A 22961-nucleotide genomic window follows, 5' to 3' on the forward strand; every position below is an offset into this window, starting at 1 on the left:
ATTTATTTGTGTGGCAATAATTGAGAAGTTCATTTTATTCCAATAAAGTTCTTTCCACCACAATCAATTCATATGCCATCCCAAATAGTAGAGGTCAGCAGATCATGGCAAGCACCTCAGCAGGCGCTGTTGACAATGTTAAAATGCAATAAACAGAGAGCTGTGGCTCAGCATGAGGGGTGCACATTAATCTTTGTTTGTAGAGAGTTTGATTGGCAGACTCAGTTCTTTTAGGATCTTTCTGAGGAAAAGATATTTCTGGCATGCATGGCCTTCCCAATGGCAGCATTCCCACCACCCTATGCCACTTCACCCCTGGATTCTTCTCACACTGGCTGCACATGCTGTACAAACTTGAAAGGAGAAGAGGAACAAGCAACAGGATGGCTCCAAGCAGCAACACTGCGCAATGCCACTCTGAAATGCCAGCACAGAGGAGCCACATGTTTGAGAGAGAGGAGCCTGTGTTGGAGGAGAGAGTCAGTATCCAAAGCAGGACAAGACCAAAGGGGGAAGATGGATATCTAGTGCTTCTCTGTGATTGCTCAGTTGGGAGCAGGGAGATTTTCAAGATCAGTCACAGCCCCTTGGTAAGATCAAATCAGACAAGGAGGCAAGCAAAGGGCTCTTTCCCAAGGTCTCCTGAGCCTTTAATTGCAGCCAGATACAATCAGCACAAGATTCGAAGGGTTTGGCACATCCTCTGCCGCAGCTGCAGCACCAGCACTAGCAGCAGCTGTGACATGCCACAGCAGCAGATGAGTACCTGGTCCCAGGGACAAAGGCCAGACAGCTGGTCTACAGCACCTGTCAAGGACCAATGCTCACAGTGACCTGATTCCAGCATCACTGTGCATCTGAATCTGCCATACCACCCCCAGCCTGCACCACCATCCTACAACCTTCCCAGTCCTCCAGCCCCACTTCTGGTTCAGGCAGCAAGCCCATGGTCAAACCCATGCTCAGCAGCTGCTCCCTGCCCTCTGCTCTTGGGGCTTCCCCTCTGGCCATGCCAGGTGGAAAGGAAAGACAGGCTGAGCACCTGGATGAGAGATAAGCAGCCCATGGTGCTACGCCTGCTCTTGGGGGAGCCAGGGGCAAACCATAACTTCCATCAGCCTATAAGGAAAAGAACCAATTATCTGGCAATTGTAGGAGGTCCATTTCAGTGGGAGGCTCATGACCTAACCAGCCCTTGTAGTCATAGGGAATAAAATATATGCTGACACCAGTACACAGAGGTTCCCATTGGAAGCAACTTTCACTGCAGTCCCATGAATCTTTTCAGAAGCAGCTTGAGAAGATTCATTCTGTGTATCAGTCTTCCTGGGGAGCAGAGCTGACGATGGTCCTACATAACGTTTACACCAATTCACGTGCACAGTCAGTGGCTGTCTAAAAGTCCTGGCCCTAATCAGTGCATTAAATACAAACATATGACAAATAAATGTGAAAGAGCTTCTCCGGGGGTAGTGAAATCCTCTACTTCGGCCACTGATGGCTCCTCAGGCTTCTGCTATAGCAGCACACTCTCCCCTTGGCTCCAAGAGGGAGTACGGAAAGCTGTAACTCTTTTGTTTGTTCAGATGGCACATTTTTTATGAGCTGAATACTTTACTTTAGGTTTTGATGATGTTTTTGTGACTTTATGTTTGTCTTGTAATCACAGCACTACTCTGGAGTGGAAGCAGAGCCCATAGCAGCTGCTTCCTTAGTCAGCTGGAGGGGAAGCAGCTGCACCACTGCAGCCCCCCAGAACAACCCTGGCTGGCCACTGCTGGGGTACCACAGCCGCCTGGGCGCCTGGCTCTCTACCACAACAGCTCTCCTCTGGCAGCTGGCCAGCCTGGGCAGGTGGACCCACACTCTGCCACTCTGACGCCATGAGGACGTAGAAACTCTAAGCTGAGCAGAAGCTCACTGAGCAGGTGACTCAGAGCTCCCTGGCAGTCAGGATTCCTTGAGCAGTATTTCTAATGCCATGCCAGTTACCACCCATGTTCCCTGGGGGTGGCACATAAGCAAGGATGGAAAAACCTTAAATCCCACATCTTCTGCAAAAAGCATCTGATGCATCCTTACCAGAAATCCAGGTGGGCATCGTGTGCTCCTGTGCTGCTGGGAGCGCTCTCTCCACGTGCAGGAAAATCTGTCTAGAAGCAGCATGCTTTTGCTGCAGATTTTCAGCTCTTATGTGTCTTTTTGTGTCTTCAGGATTCTCACGGCATTTTTAAACTGATAGCAAACCACCTTAAAACTTCCCCTTTCATCATCACACAGAGAAAACCTGACTAGCCATCCCCTGTTCACCCTCTACGCACAGACACCACTGGTTACCATGGCTGTGGAAGTCCCCCATTTAATCAATGAAGCAAGCAAGTACCTAGTTTGTGCTGCCAGAAGGATGTGGCATTTGAGTGAGAACACAGGATTCCCCTTCCTTACCTTGGTGCGTGCTTTACTGGTGGCTCACAGGTCCTCCCTGCACTCAGGGCCCCTGGGGCCGTGATGCAGGATGCTCCAGAGGCAGGCAGCTCCTGAGCATGTCGTGAGCTTGACTCAGGGGACACTGCCATCATTCGTCAGCAGGTTTGTAGGAGTGAAGGATCATCCTAGATTAAAATCTTGTGAATAAATTCCTGTGAAGAAAGGGGATAGAAAGGAAAACATCTTACAAAACAGATCCTGGCTGCCTCCATCTTCCACACCTCCATGCGGCTGAAGTGCAGCTCCTGATCACCAGCTGTGCCCAGATCATGTGGGCATCAGCTCTGAGCTGTGAGCCTCTGTGTCATCTTCTGTAACACCACACTGAAGGCAGGAGAGTCCAGAAAGGGTGTCCAGGCTAGACTGAGTCTAAATCCAGCGTTAAGATCCTTCTATATGTTGTTATCTACAGCAGCTGAATCACAGATGGTGCTTCATTAAGCTTGAAATTTATCAGCCATTGTTGGTGCTTCACACAATAACAAAATAATATTTTAAAGAAAACATTCATCAGAAGGAAGCAAGCCCAATGGCTGCTGGCCCTGCCATCCCCCACTGAAGCCTGGCAGCCAGCTTGCTGCCAGCTCTGACAGGCAGGCAGAGAGGGGAAAACCCCACATGGCTCTTTTTATTATGAAAGCCCTATATGAAGCTGCAACATATCTGTCACCTTCTAGCATATTGTTTACCAGTTCTCCTCAACATTCCCCAAACAATATTTTCTAGAGACTGTAATTCAATACCACGAACCCCAGAGCTGCAGTATCAGCCCAGAGAGCAGCATGATGAATGTATCATGTCCCTTCAGGGCTTGGGCTTGGGAACTAGTTTGTGCTGTTCCAGCTGTTAATTATCCCTCTGCTTTTTGCTATTCTCATCCCAGCTGTGCCTCTGTATTTATCACATGGGTCTACATACACTAAAAACATTCTGACTCTTGAAAGTATAAGGAGCAATTTATTCCTTTTGTGCATCACAAGGCAGCTCAGGGGACCAAATAGCAAGACCTGATCAATAAGGCCCTCACTAGATTAGAGGTACTGGGGCCCAGACCTCATAGTGCTTGTTTAGAAGAAATGCAAGAGAATGTACTGTGAATGTTAAGCACAGACACAAATACATTATCCACTGCTCTCCCTTCCCCAGCTTGCATCCCAGAGACATCCTCACATTAATCACTGCTGAAGAGACCATCCAGAGCCAGGCCAGGCCAGCCCAGGCTGCTGACTGGGAAGAGCTGTTCCTGCTCTCCCAGCCATGGCACACTGGCTCCACAGGTAAGCAGTGCACAGGATGATGCCCAGGCAGCAACCGCACTTTGCTGGGGAACACCATGCCAGTCTTCACCTGCTCAGCCCCAGCACCCACTCAACACCCACCAGTGCCCACAGCACCTCCATCCCCAGCGCCAGTCCCTCCCTCGATCACGCAGGCTCCCGCCCAGAGCTGGGCTGGCAGCCTCCCACTCTCCTGCTCTCTCAGCTGCTTGTTACTCTGGTCTCACCCAGGGAGCCGTGGCCATTCCCCAGGACACTCCTGCTCACTCTGCAGTCCCATCATAACTCATTCATGCTCCCAAACCTTTTGTTAGTGTAGAGTATAAATGTTGAAGGCTGCACACATGCACTTTCATAGCATGCAGTCCAGAGGACCAACCAGCAATACTAACAGGTAACTTACAGGTGCAAACACCAATCCTTCATATATCTCTGGTGAGAGTGTCTTAGACACACTCGTCCGCTCTGTAAGGCATCCTCCCTTTCTCACTGCTCCAGTACTGCTGCAGGGCTTTCTCACACCTGCACTGAAGTCTTGTTCTTTGCTTATGACAGCTTGGATTTCTTGTGAAACCTGCAGCCTACCAAAATAGCCGCAATGTACCCGACTCAGGATCCCTGCCAGGACTGCTGTCCTGCTTTCCACCAGTGACCAGGAGGCTTCCTCCCACTGAGGCACAAGGACAGGGCCAGGTCCTGATGCCCTCAGCATTTAGAAACATCACCCTTGCAGCACCTCAAGAAAGTAAAGCAAATACTATTATTCACCACTTTGGTTCTAAGGACCTTATACAGGTAATTAAGACAGGTAATTAAGACCCATGCTGCCACTTCTTGAGCTGAGAATTGCTGATATTGAATGAAATTTTCCAAATATTTTTAATATAAATTTGAGGTCTTATTCCTAATATGACATTTATCTTCTATTAGCAGGAAAACAAATAGAAAACCCTGAAAATCATCGCCTATATTATAAATTACTTTATTGTTGGTTTTATTACCTTCCCCATTAAGCTGTCACCTCTTCCCATTTTTGTGATGATCAGCTAGTGAAATCTGTCATCTTTTCCACGTGATTTATACAGGACCCTAGTGATAACTCTATATTCACCAGGACTATAATTATCAGCTATATTATTGAGGCTGCTCAGTTGCCCTAGGGAATAATGTGCCAGAAAGGTTAAAATATTGACAAGCAATAAAGTATGTATTATAGTTACACCAGTGCCAGGATAGATAACTGACTGTGAGCAAGGAACTGAGCTACAGCTTTGCATTTGTCCAGCAAAGACAAAAATGCCATGGTCACACTGTGCACTTCCTTCCAGGGTTGCAGCAGGCTAGGCTCATCATCTGGAGGGGACCCCAACAAAGGGTGTGCCCCATCCCATCCATACAGACCCCAACAAAGGGCATGTCCCATCCTGTTCATGTATGCTCACCACTTAAACCCTTGCCCTCAGCAAGCTTCTTTACAATTCATAATTGAACAGGATGTGGTAGCTGAAGTAGGGGAGGTTTTTCCACGGTTCTTCTGTATTTCTTCCCACACCCCCTAAAAAGTTTGTCTTCATAAGAATGGCACAAGGAGAGAGAGCAAAGAACTGGCATCTCTGAAATGAAACATTGATTTCTTCTGGGACTGGAGCAGCAGGTGCATGCCTTATTGGTAAAATAGTATATAGGTATAATCTGAAGGACGTTGCTGAGATAAATTGCCCCTTGGTTCAGGCACTAACAAAACAAAGCACTGAATAACTTGGCACTACATCTGAAACAAGACTATAAAACTAACCTTGGTCATTCCTCCAGATCTACTATTGTTACATCAAGAAGAGTAGACGAGGGATTGAGGAGCTCATAAATAATTTCTCATGGAAAGCACGTACAACAGCCAGACAAAATCTCTCTCTAAGAAAATGTGGAAAAGTGTTAGATTTAACCTACTTCAAAATGTCATTTTTTGCAGGAAAAAAAAAAGCCAATCCACATCTCTTTCTTGATGCTTAAAGGATGTATCTGTACTGCAGCAGCATGTTAAGCACTAGGCCCTAGACCTTGCTTTGGCAGACGAGGGAATTTGCTGTAGCAAACCCTGCCACTTCCCCCCAGTACAATCATGTTGGAAATAGATGGTCACCTATGGATAACCATGACTGAAAAAGAGCTGTAAGACATTTAATTAACTACATTGGTTAACTTCCTTCTGCTAAAGAAGTGCCAAGGACTATACAAACCATATTTATCTCAGGTCATCTACATCTTACTGTTTTTGTCCAGGGAAGCATAACTAATGTAGAGGACTGAAGTCCTGCAGACAAGGGTCAGAGCTCTAGCCCAGCCAGCCTGAGACATATCCCTGGAATATGGGCTTGTGCCATCCTTTCACTGGCTCTTTGAATGAGTCACAGACACTGGAGAATGCCTCCAAATACTACTAGAATTAATTCTACGAAATATCCTTTCTCTATTAACCACAAGTACACAGGTGAGAGCATATGGCTTTCTTTTACTCAGAACCTTTAAGCCCGGTGCTGTAGATGCAGCCCTGTGCTCATGAGCAAGTCTTCCAATGCAAGATATGCAAGACACTCCCCTGGGGCAATAAGCAGATTCAAGAGCCCTATAGCCATTACAAATTATGCCAAGAATTAGCTGTAGTGAGTGTATGAGGCACTCCAGCTCCCCTCTGCATGCTCTCTGGAGTCCCACAGGACTTAATGTAGTTCCAGAGGAGAAGCTCCTTGGGTACCCACAACCTCATCTGCCTCCAGGCTTAACATTTACTCTAGAGTTGGGCAACCTATTTCTGCAGCACACTGCTCTGGTCTTCAGATGACTAGAATTCTGCGAGGACCGTCACGGAGCTTGCCTTCCTGACTGCTTCCCATGCTTTTCCTCCTCTGTCCAAGCAGTCCTACTTGTATCACCCCCAATGCCAGCTCCAGCACAAGCACAACAAAGCCCTCAGAGCATGCCATCTGTTCCCCATGCAAGTGGGTTCCCACAAAGAGGCATCACTCTAGTCAGTGCTCCCCTCACACAGGAAAGTAGGCTGACCCCCCAGAAAGGTTCCTTTTCTCTGGAAACTTGTTGGTAACTTCCCCAGTGACCCCCACACCATATGCTGCAGGAGGTATAAGAGCATGGCTAGATAACAAAGAGTTTCCTCAGATGAGAGCCTTGCGGGACTGATTTGGAATGTCTGGCTCAGCCTGGCCACAGCTTGTGCTGCCCAACACCCTGTGACAGAATGAGCAAGACACGAGCAGCACAAGGTGAAACAGAAGCTCATTTTGTCCACAGGTACTTTGAGCAGTGTAACACAAACACATGGGGAACAGATGACATAAACGGAGGTGAATTAAAACCCACATCTCAGGAGGGCAATGTCTGTGCATGCAGCATCTGCTCAGCATGCAGCTTCAAAGCAGCAGGAATTTTAAGTGCTACCATTTACAAAAGGTTCATCTTCACCTTTTGTTTGACTGTAAATCTCTGAAGCTCATCTTGTTAAGGAAAGGTGTGAGACAGCAGAAATACTGTACCTCTTCCACACCTCCCCAAGTGTGTTCTCCTCTGATGCATTACAGATCATCTCCAGGAGAAATACATCTGCATTACAAAGCATGAATACACTTTTCAAGAACAGATGTATGTCCACTACATGCCTGACAGCAGGAGACAGGCTCCTTCATTTGCTGTCACCTGCTCCCACCATCAGCTGAGCCTGTTCAGGGCAGCAAGCCCAGGAGGTGTTTCCTAGGTGTGCTATGGGGAACAAGAGTACTGGGTGTGCTGTTTGGTAGGAGCTTTCCTGTGCTTGTCTTTGCCCCATTATTAAAATGTGCAGTTAAAGCCACGAAGTGAGAGGGGCTGGTATCAGTCTGGAGTAGGCCCAGGAAGATGGTCCGTATATCCTCCCTCCTACCAGAAGCATTGAAGGCTGAACTCCCTCCTCATTTGGAAGAAACTCTTCATATTTAATGACAGAGAATTAGGGAATACAGACTTTTAGAGGAAAGCACGCTTAAATAACACACCAATCCTTGCACAATGCATACAAATGCCTACTTTGGCTCTCTGAACACTATTATCTAGCATTATAATACTTTGTAGAGCACCAGAAGACTGTGTCTACAGGACTATTACCTCTAACTCCTGATAAAACCTCTCATGAAGTATTTTCCTCCCAGTGTACCTTGCAGATGTTTTCCTTTTTAATTTGTCAGACACAAGCAGCTGCACCTCTGAAAATAACATTATCCTGTAACACTCCGCTTACTGCCATATCTCCTTTCTCAGCTAGTACTGTTTATGTTTATCCTTGTTTATCAGAGGGGCAAACTGCAGCCCAGGCCCATTGTTTAGGTTAATAGGACAAATATGTTCAAATAAAAATCAACTTTATACTACTGAAAGCTCTGTAGCTATGAAAAGATGGGAAACATGAAGTGTTCTTATAGCCCAAGGGCCCCTGGCATGGGACTAAGACAGCAGGAAACTGGAGAGCATCCAAGAGCACTGATGGTACAAAGCTGTTTCCCTGTTCAGCTTCTGCAACAGAACCTGCAGCTGGGACATACCTGATCACATGCAGTTCACAAGCCTCTGTCTCACTGGGTTGCAGCTGCTGGGAACATACAAATCACTCAGCATCTTCAGAGGAACCCAATACTGCAGGGCTGGGAAATTCCTCCTACCAGTTGTTGTCCATTTGTGCTATAGTCAGCACAGCCCCAGGAATCAATATAGCTTGTAGGCTATGACAGCTCTTACCTCTGCCAGCACAGCTGGGCTGCAGTTGGGCTACACAGACAAGATTTCCATCCCAGTGGGCTGTGTATCCAGTACAGATTCTTTCAGCAAGAAAGAGAAGGGCATCTCAAGGGCTCAGCCCTGCCTAGCTCTGAGCTCTGACTGCCTCCTTTTCCTGACAGCACACAAATCCCTGCTGCAAGCTTCAGAGGGTCAGAGTAAGGCCCTCTGCAAACCTCTTCAACCTGCAGCTCCAGTGCTCTGGCCCTGCTCACTCACTCTCCTCTCCCAGTCTCAGACTCGTCCCTGCTAGTATCTACTCCCATATCCTTCGCCAGTTCTGCTCCTGTTCTCTTGCCCTGTGGTGAGCAATATTTAGGAAATATTGCTCCATGCAAAGGCTACTTTCATAAGGTCTGTCTTGATCAAGAGTCTTTTTAATACTGGAGATGTCTTTGTCACGGCTGTGAGGTTATGAACATTTGGGGTATCTGCAAATGTACTTTAAATCCCAGTGTTCAGTCATATTTATGTTTCATTCTTCCTTTTCACAGCTTTCTTACTATGGTGTTCATCTTGTTAAACTGCCATGGATACATGTGCCATGTCAGGAGTATATTCTTAGTCAAAAGGCCCCGATCTATTTTTTCCTGCCTGGGTAGGACTGTGGTGTTTTCAAAAAACTGTTTCCTTTAGGCCACCTTACCCTTTTAGGAGCAATCCTCTGTGGCCCAAGAGAGGCCAGTGTCCTCATCCCCTTCTCTCAGCCAGTGCACCAAACTGGTGTATCTGGTCTTTTAAAATAAAGCCAGAAGCCCCATAAAACCCTTCCTGCTATTGCTGTCTCCAGCCAAGCCCTCCTGACAACTGAACACCAGAGCCTCAGATCCCTTCAAAGGCAGCTGCTCAGCTGCACAGGCCACACAGCCCCATGCTTCTCACTCTTCCTCAGCAGCTGCTGTGCCCCCACTAGACCCCAGCATCCCCCTAGTCCCCTCCCCACATCTGGGATGCTGTCCATGAACTTCTGCCTTCACCAGGCACAAGTGCCTATATTAGATGACTCAGAACAGAGGGAGGAGACAGGCAGGCACACAGAAAGCTAATAAACCCCACTCAGCAAGGTTTGTTATTTACTTTGGGAACATGAAGTTCAGGAGAGAGTATCTCATGCCTCCTCCTAATAGCAATTTTGAGAATCCATGCGGGATCAGTTTAATGCTTTAGAAAAGGTTAATGTTGTTAGGGATTTACAGCTATATTTGAAATGGTTTAAACTATCATTTTTATTTCCTTGAGTAAAATGGAATATCAGTGAATTGTGCAAAGTTAGATGGTCAGTTTGAGTCTGCAAGAGGTCATTAAAAGCTCAGGTGGTTTTACATACTACTTGATTCTGTCAGGCAGGTGGGGAGCAGGGAGCTGCCATCAGCTCTGGATTAGCTGCTGTGAGTTGCTTCAACCATGTCCTGAAAGGGCCTTCCTGCACTCTCAGAGCAATGAGGCTGAGCACAGCCAGCATGCACAGGAGTGCAGCCACTCCTGGCCCTCCCACAGTCCAACCAGCCTCTCCCATCCACAGCAAGGAGGGAAGAAGGCAGAAGCTGACCCTGATGTTCCAGTAGCCATCCCTGATATCCAGTAGCCATCCCCACATGGGGAGCATGGCATGCTCAGCAGCAGCCTCCTACAAGCCCCACCTCCAGGGCTGGTGCATGGCCAAGCATCCCAGCCAGCTGCTACCCACTGCCTAGTACCACCACCCCCATCTGCTATCCCTTGGCATTTGCCTCCTGGAGCTGTACCCTCCAAGGAGAACCAATTTCCACTCTTGTTCTCCATTTCAGGCCCAGTCAATGTCCCATGTGCCTGTGCAAGCACAGGAGTCCTCAGCACCTCCACTGCTCTTCCCACTGTTTAACCTGCCTTCAAGGGGCCTCCTCTCCCTGCCCAACACCCACCCACCCATGAAGAGAGATGGTGCTGTCATCTCTCTTCCTGGAAAAATGTTTGCAAGAGCCCTGACATCCTGCCACTCTCCTCCACCAAATCCCCAGGAAGTGGCAGTTTTCGTTTTCCCTGAGGACATGCACCTCTGCAGAGCCTGGCCCTGGCCATGGGGCCAGTTCCCCCCCCACCACCTCCTGCCCTCACAGCGGCTGCACTCATGTCAAGGGGCTGAGAGGGAGCAAAGCGCTTCATGCACTGCTTCTTGCACACAACCAACAAGAAAGCATTTGTTTTAAAAACTTGACACTGGCCACATGTTACCCCAAGAGCCGGCAACTCTATCCGTGAAGGAAGTTTAGGGCATTGATGTCTTCAGCTGCTTATTTCAGAGGTCATCTGCAAGCCTGCAATTAAAGGCATTTGTGCAAAATGCTGTGACAATGTCAACTGTAATTGCATCAGTCATGCCACACAACAAGACAAATGTGACTGGAGATGGCATGCCAACCTCAGAAATTACTTAAGACTGAAAAGCAAGTGGAGGAAACAGCAAGTGTTCAAAAACAATTTCCCTACAGTAGGAATAATAACAGCTCTCGTTATCTACACACAGTTCTCCAGAGTGATGGTGCACAAAGTTGCCAGAGTCCCTTCCCTTCCCCATGGGAAACCATCAGACTGAAATAAAACACAGAGCAAAGGTGTCCCATGTTCTTAAAGGAGGTGGAAATTGTAGGATTCATCTACCCTGGACCCAAAAGCACCCCTGTTGCAATCTCCAGTCTTGACAGACCGCAGACCCTTGCCTCTCTAGGAACTCCAGTTCTGCTAAGGTATATAATGAGGCACTGTGTCCTGCCGAGCCTATCTGTAAGAGACAACACAGTGACTTGTCCCTGTTTCCTTCAGTGAGCTGTAGACATACTTTCAATACAGCCTTGTGACAACAGCATCCTTACTGCACCTGAGACTGGCAAGTCTGTGTTAAAGTGGCCTCACAATGCCCCCCTGGCGGGGGGCAGGTTTCCACAACAGCAGGCTGTTAACCTTGTACCCGAGCTGCCTAGGCCAAGCAGAAGGTATGGGAGGGATTCTTCCTCCTAAAATTAAATAAACCTTATATGAAAAATGCCATGTTCAGTGACTTGAGCTGTCAATTGCAGGAGAAAGTGATATTGATTTCTACAGAAACTTTATTTGAGTAACCTATTAAATGAAACTTATTTGACACCAGATGACTCCTGCAATTTAATTCCTGAGTGAAGTGATGTCTCCAAGGCCTCGTGATCTTCTTTATCTTGAATGATGAAAGGCATTTTCCTTACAGCCAATTTCTGATGGATTCCGTGGTCTTTGCAAACAAAGTCTTCCAAATAATCCAGAACATACCTTTACTGGCAAACTGTAGCTGATACAGATAGCCCAGCTCATACCAGCCCTTAGGAGCAAAGCTAAAGGTGCAATGAGCCCGAGAAGAATGGCCAACATCTGCAGCTTCCACCTGAACAAAGGCGCTGAGGAAAGCCCCAGGATCCAGGAGCTCACCCGCAGGTGCTGCAGTCCTGCTCCAGCCAACGCTTGCACCAGGGCAGTCCAGCCCAATGCTGTGGTGTGCTCAGAACCCAAAACCTTCCCCTGCCCCACTTCCTCTGGCACATTTCTATTCCCAGGTGCCTCAAGGCAAAACCAGAGCTGCGGATGCATTTGTTTTTCAGTCCAGCACCCTCTGCACTGCGCCTTGAAGGCTCATTAGCTGTCTGTGAACACGAAGATGTCTGCCATGCTTCAGAGACCACTCACTTCTGCTCACCAAAGCTTTTCCACGGTTTGTTCCTTTAAAAGAAGCCAATTTATTTTTTTATTTGAAACCTACAAGAAACAATTTAATAGTAAAACTGTCAGATTCCATCTCTTTCATCAAAATGGCTTAGTCATGTCTGGAGTGTCAGCACTAACAACTCTGGTCCTTTGGTGCTCAGAGCCCTGAGAGCTCCTGCTGTGGCACCAGATCAGCTGTGCAGCGCCCTGAACTCTGCTGCACACCCTGCAAGTGTCACTGTACTGAGAGTCCCAGCACTCCTTCTCACTTGGAAGCCCTTCCCAAAGGCCCTGCATGGGCAGAGACACGCATTTACCTTGTCACTCCGATCTCTCTGTTCGCTGGTCCTGCTGGCAGTGCCTGGCAGTGCAGGATCCTTTCCTGGCAGTTCAGCTCTGATGGCATCAGAATCTGCACCGATCTGAAGCAGAATGAGAATTCCCTGGTAGAGGACAGGGCATGTGCTCTCTCAGAGGGGAGCAACCACTTTAATCACCCTGTCAGTTCAAAGCAGCAGCTCCTACCACAGGCCAGCAATTTGCCACTGAACCAATTCCTGCCAAAGGTGTTGGGGTGCTGCTGGAGCCTGTTTCAGTCCATATACAGCTGATGGGCTGCCACAGGGATCTCTCACAGCTGTGCACTGATAGCTAGCGGAGTATATCCTTAAAGACAAGTTTCCCTCATCTACTGTGTTTGTCTTCTGTTCCCGTGCCTTTCCAAGTGACAAGCCTTTTTTTAAAAAGAAAGCACACAAAGCAGGGTTTAATTTATAAAACACTACTTTCTTTCCAAAATTTCAGCAAAGCTGAAACTTTATTTGAAAATTAACATCAGCTGCATTTACTCTACAAGTAATTAATTCCTTTCATGTCAAGTGCTACCTTGGGAAAGAGAACAAGTCATAAACATATTCACCTGTCATTAAAAAGAGGCAAAGTAAATAATTTAAGAGGTTTAAAAATAAATTCACACTTTAATAGAAGCAGACTTCCAAGCTTCTTTTCATCTCCTCTCTGCAGCACCCTAGAACAGTGATACAAATATAAAGAGAGAGAATACAGAGCAGGTCCTGGGCCTGACTCACTTGCAAACCAAAGGAGTCTGCTTGCAGGGACAGAGCCCTGTGGAATACATACAAAGGCTCCTGGATTTGCAGTCAGGCCCAAAGGAACCAAAACCTTGATATTCTGGAAAAAAAAAGGCAGGCTTTCAAAGCAGATCAGGCTCCTTTGACTGGGTTGGGGGAGGGAATTTGCAGTGCCTCCTCAGAGCTCTTTTACAGGGGATATATAGCACTGCTGTCTAATAGGAACCGCATCAGCTTTGCTGCTGCATTTATATGATTTCGTTATTATTTGGGTGCTGACTGGCACTTTCAAGCCCTGCATTCATTTCCAATATCCTTACTAGAATGCAACAGCACTGCAGGTACATCAACAAGGGGACTAGCAGCCCCTGCCCTTCCCAAGGCTCTGTGTGCCGCTGAAGGGGGCCAGGAGAGAAGTAGACACCTGGTTCCACTACTGTGGACCTCTGTCAAGCCTGGGACTCTCCAGGGCCTGGGTGCTGGCAGACCTCACCACAGTCCCCTTGCCTCTCAGACAGACTGTCCCTTCAGCAATTAAAAGACATTTCAGGAATGATGGGCTTGGAGATTATCCCTGTGTCCTAAAAAGAAGGAAGAGTCTTCCCTGATTCCACTATGCCCAGCATATTCTGAACCAAGGCACTAAGGCTAGACAATTGCATCTCCTTCCACCTACCAGTATGTGCCTGACTTTTCTGCACAGAAATGGGAAAAATAATTCCTAATACCAGGTAATAATGATCCATCACTTTTGGTATCTTCAAAATCTGTAGAATTTTACTTCCTATAGCATTTGAAAATTATTATTTGCTAATGGCTAGCTAAATATCTTTGATGCTAAACAGCTTTCCAGGGGTTTGTCAGTTAGCTCAGATCAGTCACCTTTCCTTGTGCGAGAGCAGTCACAGCTCACACAGTTTCAGACTGGAGGAGTCCCCAATTCAGCACTCACAGACTGGAGTAGGGAGCTGTGCAGAGGCAGAGTCCCAGCAAAGAGCCGCCTTTTAAGTAGGCAGAAATCAGGTGGTAATTTGTCTGTATCTTTCTCACTGCTGATCCCTCATTTCCTCCCTTGCCATCTGCCAAACTATGCTCTCCAATTACAGGTCAAATGTGACTTATTTTTGAGAAATCCTTTTCTTCTCTTTCATAGGAGCAGCAACAAGACTGGGAAGTTCTTTGGCATCTAAGCCAGAGTTGCCTGCAATGCCTTCTTGATGAAGTCAAGACTTTCTGTCAAGTGAACTTAAATATACCAACCTCACACAACAAAAAAAGTGAAGCCACCTTCCATCAAAGAGCAACAACGAGCAACTCCTGAGCATATTGTTCTTTAAAGCAGTTTCTATGCCCAAAACAACATCCCACTGTGATTGAGACAGTGTCAGATACTTCTAAGGCACAAAGGAACCATGTGCATATTATTATATACTGCCCAAAGATTTTGTGCTGAACCTCCTTGGGCAGTTCTGTATCAAAATATTCTCACTCCTCATCAATGACAGGAGCACATGGCTTCCTGAAAAGAATGCATTTCATACCTCACTACGTGAAGAGCTCTTATTATCTCTCAGTTCAGCATACAGGTATCCATTACGAACAACACTTTGCTCAAATGCTTCCTGCTTTCCCAAAGTCTTTCAAAAAATCCAGTGTGTGCTAGCAAGTGGCAGGGTCTGCAACACCAAACGCCTGGACTTTGTGATACAGGCCTGGTGGAGCAGATGGTCAGCGTTCAGACTGACCAAAAAAGGATCCTGTCAGCATCTCCTGCTGGGACTGCACAGGACACCAGCATTCCTTGGGCCCATGAAAACTGGCTCACAGCTGGCTGTGACAGGGAGAAAAAAACTCTCTTATGACCCCAGTTCCCTGAAAGTGTTTCTCCTTGAAGGAGACAAGGAAATCAGGCAACAGTGGGTGTGAGCTATGGCTGCCCCTCCTTGGGTGTGCTACAGGAGCAGAAGAGCTCAGCCCATGCTGCTGCATCACCTGTGGTGATGGCTGAAAACTGGGGATCTCCCAGGAGCTCATCGAGGCAAGAAAGAAGAGGGATTGGGAAAGACGTGCTTGGGATCCAGCACAGAGGCGAGATGGATGTGGATGTGGAAGCCTGGCACAGAGCACTGCAGTCATCTGCTGGGTGTGAGGGAAGAGGAGAATGCATGTGTCTCAGCATAGCTTCTGTTGAAATTACTCTCAGTCTGCCTCAGCGGCCACCGCTCCTCCACTGGGAGGAGGGAGAAGAGCTTCCCTTTGATAGAATTTCGTTTGTTCTCTTTTGCAATCACAGCAACAGGATGGAAGCAGATAATGTGCAATTTGTTTTAGTTCAGCTTTATCTTGTCAGTCCTAGCTATAACACTGCGGCAAGCAGCATTCTGAAGAATAAAGATGTGATGGTGCAGGGTGAGAATCAGCTATCCCTATTGATTACATCACGAGTCATCACTATAAATATTTGAAGGAGAGAAAGACCTTTGTTCTATCTAAACATATTCATGTAACAAAAAGTACAATTGAGAGTGAGTGAGAGATGGCTGTAACAGGACATGGATGCTAGAAAGCAAAGCATTTCAGCTGTTTACCTTTCACCCTATGTAACATCCATTAAATGGAGCATCTTGGGACTCACACCATGAGGAGAGAAACACAAAGGGCTCTGCAGGAGCCAGAGGCACATGAAGAAAGTATGTCCTGAAGGAAGCACTGTTCCTAATCACTATCAAGAAATTAAAGCACTTTCTACAGCTCCTTTTGGGGCCAAGAACTGCTGTGAAAATGACGATGCCTAGAATTTCTGTGTGCCTCTGTGCTGAGAGGAGGAAGGTGCTGACAGCCATTACAGACAGGAGAACACCAGGGCAGCACAGCACACCCTGCTCAGTATTCCAGGGTTGTCACTGTGCCAACACTGTTCTCACTGTGTTGGAAGCAGAGACCCGGGATATCTGGCAGTCCCTGGCCTGTCAGCTCTCAGGAAGGACCCTGCTCTTCTCCAGAATTCTGGGAGAAGGCAATGAATGTAGTCAGCACTGCCATTTAGCAGCTGAGGGCTCCCACCGGGTCTGCCAACGTGACATGTGCGGCCAGTGACTCCCCTCCCAGAGCTGGAACCTGTAGCCACAAACCCTCTTCCTCTCCTTGTCCACAGGAAACAACTCTGATTCATTCGTTCAGCTTGTATCGATCTGTTATTTTTATGAGAAATTAATTGTATGAAGCTTCTTCTCTGTTTAAACTTGAGGAGATACTGTTCAAGGACATGCTCTGACTTTTCTTTCTCTGACAGCTTTATCATGTAATAGCCACTCTGATGGTGGAGGTGCGCACAGACTACACGTGTTCCCATAAAAATTTTGGGATTTATGGTTATTCTAGCATTGTTGTGATTGTACCATGTGACCGAGCAGCCTAAAAGGCAGATGAGAACCGAAGGCAGATCAGTAAGCATGGACTAACCTTCTCTGTCTTCCACGCCCAGAAGGGAGAAGCCAGACTGGTATCTGCCTGTGAAAGCAGACAGCATAGAAGAGTAAAGCACAGCTCTACTGAAATTCAATCAAAAAATTATATTCAAACATCCCAGCTCTCCTGGGGAATGGCCACATCATATTTCCCTGTCTTCCTGTACCAAGCTGGAGGGATTGGTTTGAGCCTAAGGAGCCAAATGTGGGTCTTCCATCACCCGAGGCACATTCTGCCCATGACAATGTCCCTGGCACAAGCCGCGAAGTGCCCAGGCAAACAGTGATGGGGCTGCCCTTCAGTAGGACACAGTAAGAGCTCATTGCCCTCTAGGGCCTAAGCAAGCCCATCCCTGCCCCTGGCTCTCCTAAAACAGCGTCCAAGAAGCCCATGGGCTGTGCAATGAGCAGCTCTTGTTGCAAACAGCAAGCTCTGCTCATGGCGTGGCTTCACAGGATGGACACTGAGGGCTCTCCTATTTATCAGCACGTTTTAAAAGACTCACTCCACTGTGTGCAGCTTGGAGGAGTTTTGATCCAACTGTAAAGCAAAAGACAGTCCCCCTTAAAAGCAAAACTGAATTCCAAAGGAGAAAGCGTATTTTTGTTAATTCATTAGCCAGTGCCATTAACTACCACTAGTTAATGCTCACACATCAATACTAACTGGGATTTCAGATGATTTATAGATATGATTGCTTCTTTTCTTGTCAGCAGTTTAAAAAAAAACCCAGCCAGCCAGGAGTGAAATAGTTTATATGTTCTGCCAGGGATGGCTGGTTCCTGTTGGCATAGGTAAGTGAAGGTAATGAGGAAGAGTCATTGGTGATTGCAAAAACCAAGAACAGATGTTCCACATATTAAGGAGCTATTATGCTAAGTGTCATTCCAGTGACTTGTGGGAGTGGCACACACAAATGACTAAGATTAGCTGTTCCAACAAGGTCACTTCTGCTTTAATGTAATTAGTTATGCCAGTATTGATAATAACGAAAAAATACAACCTGGAAATGAAGCATCATTACCTCATCACAAGACTATCTCTTTAAGTTCAAGGTTCCTCAAAAATCCCAGTTGAGTCCAGTTCATACATAACACAAAATTTTGTTCCTTCCTTTTCTATGATGAAGGACAAAAGGGGATGTGTCTGTTGAACCCAAGATCCCAACAAGGAACCACAGGATTTCAGAAAAAAAAAACAATCGGCATTCCATCCTCCTGGGAAGCAGCAGAATGGCTGGAGATACCAAGAGATCCTGAACCAAAACAGCATCTAGGAGAAACAGCTCCATGTACTTAGTAATTGAAATTATACTGGCTTCAACTACCCTGACTATAACTTAGATAACTTCTCCTTGGGCTGCATCAGGCTGGACTTTGGTCCAGCAACTGAAAAATAAAATTTTATCAGGTTTGATGCTGTTTTTCTGGACTTGTCCTGATACGGGTGTCATGACAAGGGGCCATGCATTCCTGTATTTTTTCCTATGTAGATATTTTTAAGGCTGAACCAGAAGCCTGCTGATGGTATCAGAATCTGCAAGCTGTGCCAGCTGCCTGTGCTCCAGGGGCACATTGTTGTTGCTGTCACCAGGTCACTCTAGGAGATATAGGTGCAATGTCTCAACATCTGCAGCTGCAGCTCCACAGCTCTCTCCGCTCCTCAGCTTCTGCCTTGCTGTGGCACCTCAGGCAGCAAAGAACAAGGAGGCTCTGGCCATCCTGCCCTACTTTGCATAGGGCCAGTGGCCTTTGGGCTGCTCTGTCCTAAAAATGGGGGAGATGAAAGCCCAGGGCCTTCTGGCTGCAGTAGGAAGAGTCAGCCGCGTACCACGGCAGTCGAGGGGTCAGCAGTACCTCGCTGGGTACTGGGGTACTCACTGGGGATAAGGTAGTCCAACCCACAGGCAGGACCCACGGGGAGCCCCTGATGGAGCAGAACAGAGCCACCGTGAAGGAGTTGGGCCACCCAGGAGTGGGGCTCTGTGCCCAGATCCACCAGCCACCAGCCACCTGCTGCTGCTGGCCCCAATCTGCTGCTGGCTCCTACCCACAGTCCTGGGCAGGCACCTGCTGCTGCCAGCCCTGGGCTGCGAGAGCTCCTGGGCCAGGGAAGCCCCTGGGCCAGGGAAGCCCCTGGGCCCCGTCCCAACAGCAGTGGGGAGGCACAAGGGTGGCAGAGCCCTAGGCCCTCGGCCATGCCAGCCCCTGCCCACCTCGAGGGCCCCCACCGGCCACCCTGGCACCCCAGAGAAAATGCCACACATCTCTTCATTCCTGCTCAAGAAGTGCTACATAACTAAAGGAAAAAAACAAGATTTCTTAGCAAATGGCTCCTAAAATCAGCATGAAATTCATTGAAAAGCTTGCAACACATCCAAGTAATCTAACAACGTGTTCAAACAAACAGCTGTTTCCAGAAGCCCAGTTCCCACCCCACCCTCTCTACTCCACAGTGTGTCAAACCTCCACCAAATACTTCCCACCTGTTTGCGCTTCACAGGGACCAATCCTTGCTCATCCAAGTAACAAAGCTGTTTTCAATTTGAAAGCAAGAAATCAAAATTTAATTATTTTGTCCTTCAGAGCTTCACGCTATCTTTTATGAAAACTTTTTCAGATATGAAGAACTATCACTGGCTGACTCAAACAGGGAATAAATGACTGACAACTGAAAAAAAGGACAATAGTATTTGTCAGTCTAGTATTTTTCACTCTGAAGACAAAACACATTTTATCAACACCCTGAAATTATTTTGTCAACAAAATTCATTTTGTAGCATTACCTTCATCTGTCAAGCTGACAGAACATTCTTTTGAGTGTTTAAAAAAACATTTTGCTAACATAATTAATTTCTGCAAATTTAAATTTTGTCTGTTAATTTTATGTGTGGGAAGGTGTTATACAGGCACAGGGAGGTGTGAACAGGCACAAGAAGGTGTGAACAGCAGAGCTGTGAGCTCAGGCACAAGCAAGAGACCGTGGGTGCAAAACAGTTTACAGAGATTACACCAGCCTAGCACAAGCTGGAAAGAGGAGGTGAAACAAATAAACAGCTACACATAGACAAGAATCCTGCTTGAGTAAATCATGCTTTTACAAGTTACTTCATGTCACTGAAAACATTTCATGGAGCTTTATGTACAAGACTGAGCAGCAATTAGAGCACTCTGTGTCTGCACACACAAAACAAAGCATTATCGACCTAAATCAAATAGAATCTACAAGATGGTTATATCACTCCGTGACATGGACAACATGGAGGATGGACCAGTGTCCAGATGACAGCAATATATACAGGTAATGTCCTTTTATATATCTGATACATTAATGCCAGGAGCAAAGAAGTGCTGTGGTTCTATGCCATATGGGAGATTTTCAACAACATTTTTCCAAATGCCCCCTCTGACTTAGATACTGAATGTTCAAATATTTTCTACATTTCCTCTCAGAATCTCTTGACTGCCTTTCTACTTGAATTTAGATTTCTAATGGGTATGTAAATGAGCAATTTTCCCTGTGCCCATTTTGGGTTTTGATAAAAAGATCCACAAAAAGGTCAAATAACTTTTTCAAGGCCATGCATTCAATAAGCACCAGGAATCAAACCTAAGCTCCCTGCCTTGAAACACATGCCCCTACGCAACAATTCCAGGGAAAATTACTGCCAGAATTATATCTGCATGTGCTTGGATGAATAATGAATAATGAGGTAAAACCTGACCCACCCCTTCGCTGTCCTGTCTGTGCTGGGATTTTATAATCACTAACGCTCTTCTCCTCTCCCACTGTCATCTTCCTGCCCCTCTCCCACTGCCATCTTCTTATGAGCTCCCAATCGTTCCAAGGTTTTTAACAGTGACATGACTTCCATAGCTCCCTCTGGGCCCGTTTCTGACACTGAGTCATTAATTCATTCATCTGGTTTTTATATTTCTAAATAGAAATAGACATGATTGGTGTGGAAATCAATACTCATTCCTCTCAGTTCCCATCATTTTAGAATGCATTCTGCTTTTAATCTTAAGGTTTTCTTAATAGGAATTCATTTTGTGAAAAATTTGACACTTCATTATGGCAGCCCCACACTAATAGATTTAATAATTCATATCTGCATTGGTCACTTTTAACTGATATTACACATTCCATGGCTGCTCCATGACTCTATATTCTTGTGAGCCAGGAACAGCTTTGGCCTTCCCCAGCGATCTCCTATTGCATTACCAATGCCCAGGGACCACATCTGTCAAGACTGGAAATATGGCCCAGAAAAGAGCGAAGATATCCTTACACTGATCTTGAGAGCATTACAAGACTGTAGGTGACGAGTGAAACCCAATACACTGCTGCTAGAGCAAGACGTAACAGAGCCATCAACACAATCCAGCAATAAGCACCCAGACATTTTGGGAACAAAGCCTGTGCTGTTCCACAGCATCAGGGCTGTGACTTGTCCTTAGAGCCCTTAGAACTGTACCTCACGGCACAGCACAGGGCCAATGGTATCAGTAATCCTGGTACTAGCCTGTCACAGCAGAGGAGCAAATACAAGTTCTGAACAGGTTGTATTTCTGGCTGAGTTCATAAATTATTACTACCATTTAATTTACAAAACATTTTTGGCAGCTGACGACCTTTACAGCTTTACTGTTGGTGTGAGATCATGTTACCCGCATCTGAAACAGCAAGAAGCAGCTGTATGCAGCTGGTTGATGAGGGAGGCACAGAACAGGGATATCATCTCCATCCAAGCTGCAGCAGGGTCTCAGACATAATGCAAACCACCATCGTGGCACCCAGCCTGGACATGACCTCCCAGACTGACCCATCCAGGACGTGAACTGAGAAGGCCTAATGGCAGTGACTGGTCAGCACTCTTCAAATCATTTCCATCCAGAGCCTGGAGCTTCTGCTGCTGCTGCAGGGCACACACCAGGAGAACTCATAGGTTTTCTGATCACAGATCCACCTGGGTGGTGCACCCAGTTGTCCAGTCTGTGAGGCCAGAGCAACTGCAGTGTTAACACAACAAAGCCCAAGCTGACAGTGCTTGGGCACATACGGAAACTGCAGTGCCCTAGCACATGCTGAGACCACGTGCCATCGCAGCACTCAAATGGCAATGACCAGTGCTTTACCACACAAGGAGAAGCGCTTTCATCTTGTATGAGCTGTTTGGATACTGACTGTCAGGTAGACTTGACTTACAGGAGCAATTCAAAGCAGTCCCAGTGGTCCTCAAGAAATAAGGACACCCATGTAGGAGCAAGGACAAAAATGAGAGTGCTGGGTGTTCTTTGTACATCAGGAATAGCAATTCTACAAAGACAAACCATCACACGGGACTTTACAAGTTTTTCTTCAGCACCTCTGCATAATCTCTGCAACCTGGACAAGCAAAGAGACTCAATGGCTACAGAGGAACAAGATGGAGAGCTCTAAGGCTGCCAGGCACCCTGTCCTCTTGACAAAGAGATTCCTGATGCCAGGCAGAGTATTCAGTGGAATTTGGCAACAGGCATACCAAAACACAGATTCAAGACAAAAGGCAACAAGCACTAAGAGAAAATAGCTTGTCAGAAATCAAGTGCCAGTCTGCACTCTTACTGTACTGTGAAGACTCACCTGAGCCAGCTTCACTTCCATTACTGCCATGCAGGTGCCAGATGTGCTCACAATTCATCATGGACCCAGGTATGCAAAGGGTTTAGGTCTGTTACTAGGGCTGTGAAATATTCTCCACACTCACCTGGGATAGCCTAGCAGCATAACACATTTGCCCTGGCCAAACCAGCTATGCTAAAGCCTGCTCAGCACAAGCACCTGCAGCGTGCTGTGCAATTAGCCTGTGCTGCTGGGCCTGATGAAAACTCCTCCATGCCAGGCATGGCAGCATGGAGTGGGTTCAGAGACTGGAGCAGAGGCACTTGAATGCATAAAAGCAGCAGGAAACAATGAGACAACAGGCTGGAATGAGCTCCACAGTCCCCGTCTTTGAGATGAAACCCCATGCCTTTATAAGAGAAGCATCTTTTCCTGGCAGGCAGCCTAATTTTTGCACAGATCTCAGCACAACAGCTCCCAGTTTTACTCCTTGTAACTGTAGTGGGTT

General features: G+C 46.8%; 1 long non-coding RNA gene across 2 annotated transcripts in view; it reads right to left on the reverse strand.

Annotated features, from left to right (window-relative positions):
• Positions 1-2450: 2450 nt before the first annotated feature.
• The window catches only part of LOC114061458, a 47775-nt gene continuing 27264 nt past the window's right edge, over positions 2451-22961 (reverse strand). For both annotated transcript variants that reach the window (XR_003572125.1, XR_003572126.1), the window contains one exon: positions 2451-2639. This is a non-coding gene — a long non-coding RNA (uncharacterized LOC114061458). The remainder of the gene's footprint in view (positions 2640-22961) is intronic.

The sequence above is a fragment of the Empidonax traillii genome, unplaced genomic scaffold (assembly GCF_003031625.1).
Source record: "Empidonax traillii isolate 1590-97213 ecotype Southwest subspecies unplaced genomic scaffold, ASM303162v1 scaffold335:size599443, whole genome shotgun sequence".
Taxonomy (NCBI): domain Eukaryota; kingdom Metazoa; phylum Chordata; class Aves; order Passeriformes; family Tyrannidae; genus Empidonax; species Empidonax traillii.